This window comes from Centroberyx affinis, unplaced genomic scaffold (genome assembly GCF_046629955.1).
Source record: "Centroberyx affinis isolate AG114_WGS23_722 - 3 ecotype Tasmania unplaced genomic scaffold, CSIRO-AGI_Caff_v1 ptg008132l_1, whole genome shotgun sequence".
Lineage (NCBI taxonomy): Eukaryota > Metazoa > Chordata > Actinopteri > Beryciformes > Berycidae > Centroberyx > Centroberyx affinis.
The window spans coordinates 18673-21784 of NW_027284053.1; positions in this window are offsets into that span (position 1 = coordinate 18673).

Genomic DNA, 3112 nt, shown 5'->3' on the forward strand with positions numbered 1-3112 from the left:
GTGTTGTTGTGTGTGTGTGTGTGTGTGGGGGGGGGGGGGGTATCCGGGGATGGGGGCTATCACCGTGGTGCTGAGTGCCAGGACATGTTTAAGAAGTACATGAAGAGTTAGGGTTTCAATTTAGACAATACATTGGCATTAACAAACATGTATAACATTACTTTATGCAGCTGTTTATTGTGCATTTAATATGATCTGATCTTTGTTAATGCTGTTTAATTCATGTTAGTAGATGCATTAGTTAACATTAGTTAATGTACGCTTAATGTAAAGTGTTACCGTTGAAGAGAAAATGGAGGTACTTTTGTCTGCTGGTGTTTGCTTTGAATGGGACTGACTCACCTGCTGCCAACTGAAGTGATGGACCTACTCCAACTGTGGTTTCCACTTTTTTTCATATAATTTGTCCACACTTACATTTCTATTATAGGCATTTAGCTAAGGCTATTATCCAGAGCAACTTACAATGAGTGCATCAGTAGAATAAGCTTCAGTTCCTGGATCACCAAAAATTACACGCAATAGTAAGGAGGCCAAAGGTCAGGATGTAGTGCACTTCCATTATTCTTATATATATATATATGTATGTGACCATAGAATGACCATGTAAGATTTTCTGTGTGTTTTTCCTTTAAGTCGTCATCATGCTGGTTGCAGGCGGACACTTCAATAGTAAGTGGTAAATTTATCTTTTTTGTCAAGACAGCACTGGTGTCATCATCATCATCATCATTTTGTTGATGATGATGATGCCTTTTGGCACAGTGTTCTGCCGTTTAAAATATTACACTGATTGGCCTGATAATTAGAGGTCAAAATGTCAGTTTGAAAGGTCATAACTGCTACATCACCAGTCCAATTTTGATGAAACTTGGAGTAGGGCTGAACAATTAATCAAAATTTTATCGAAATTGCACTATGGCCTACTGCAATTTTCAAATTATTTATATTTTCGAATTATTTGTTAAAGGTGAAATGTGTCAAAATAGCATTTTAAATGAAATATTGTGGTGCTGCAGAGATGTCCTGGCCTACACATCATATTCTACAGACTTAAGAAAACATCTTTGTTTGGTACAGATCCCTGCAAAAATCACGTTTTTCAATGAAAATGAGAATAATGATGTAAAAATGATCATTCCCTCTAATATCGCAAATCATACCGCAATTGCAATATCAGTCAAAATAATCGCAATTAGATATTTTTTCAAAATCGTTCAGCCCTAACTTGGAGGGATGATGCATCTTATTACTGATTGGCCTCCGGGGTTAATTTTTGTTTTTAATCTAACCTTTATGTATCCAGGTAAAGTTGCCACCCTGCTTCACATGCATAGAGTTCCACACATTCACACTGGGAGCTGCCCAGTACAACCACAGTCTCAACGATGGTTACTGAGAGAGGGGAACGTTTCTCATCCACTTGCCCCCACCCACATTTTCCCACTTAATGCACGGATTCAAAATGGCAGCCTACTGTTTTTCTGACCCCTAGGCTACCGCTTCCCCCCCCCCCCCAAATCACACGGTTCTGAAGTCCCTCTATAGGAGTTAACAAGGAAGAGAAGAGTAAGCCTTTCCCCCCCCAAAGCCTCCTACTGAGTGAAGTCAGCGTTGCTAGTAGCCGCGATGGAAACTCCAACAGGCTTTGTGCCTCACTTATAAAGATTGACACGCCAGCTCTTGAGGGGGCATGTAATTATACAGCCTATGCACAGATCAGCTGAACTTGGCAGCCTCAAAAGCAGACCCTGGGGGCCACCCTGCCAGTCTTTTTCTTTTCTACATTACCCCACCGCGAGGCCCGTAACCCCCGGCCCGGCCCAGCCTGCAGACATGAGGTCAGAGAGGAAACAACCCCCTGACCCCACAGGAAACACATTCTTACCCATATTGATATTCAGCTCCCGCTCAGCCAAGTTGGTTTGGACATGGAACTGGATGTTAGCAGACAGGGAAGATCCTGGACAGCTGTGAATTTGAAGAAAAACACTTAAAGTTTATGCACTAGGGTTCAACCGATATTAGTTTTTGGAGGCTGATGTGATACCAGTATTTTTTTTTTTTGAATGAAACTACCAATAGCCGGTATTTTGTGCCGATATTACTATCTTTGAATTTGACCACTGACCATTGACCACTGACCATTAAACATTACATTACTAAGCAAAAAATTACAAGGATTCAGTGTTTCCCCAAAAGGGTGGAAAAACTCAAAAGCATTGAAACCCAGGATAATAATGATAATCAGAATTAGAATCAGCTTTATTGGCCAAGTATGTACACATAGAAGGAATTTGACAGTTTTTCGTTGCTCTCAATGTACTTACACAGAATAAATATACAGCTAAAAAACAAGGACAACAAGATGAACAGAGGTAAACCTAAACATTTAACTACTATGTACAAATATGCATATATATAAAAAAGTATATATACATTACTGTGCAAAAGTCTTAGGCACCCTAGATTTTTTATATACATTTCTTAGAAGTCTTAGATGTTTATTGGTTTTCTGCATTAGTGTGTCAGTAGACTGCTGTTTATTGTAAATTTTTGATATTCAGAAACTTTTCATTTCATTAGTTTTGAAAGCATCTTCGCTTTATGGATTTCTTTGACATATGCCTAAGACTTTTGCACAGTACTGTATATGAAAACAACACTAGGACAATAGTGCAATGGTGCAGAGTGCAAAGATGCTGGAATAAAGATATAATATGGAGTTGTTGGTGTAACAGGTTACATTATATTATATACATGAGTTATTATTACTACTAATATTCATTCATACTCGTGTAGAATCTGATGAAAATGTTTCATTAGAATCAATTCAGGTTAAGGTCTTCTCATAGACAACCAGTCTAATAAATCCTTAATAGAAGGCCAATATTGTCCTGACATTTCGGGATACTATTCTATTGATTTATTGGTCGAACGCTAATACACACACACACACACACACACTCTATTGAAGCAACCTAATGCTGTACAACCTCTAATGCTGCGCAATGTGACAGAAACCTTAATAAAGTATTAAATCCAACAACAAGTTTCTTATGAGCGGCTATTACTCAGCTCCAGCTCCCTTGATGATCCCAGTACATCATCC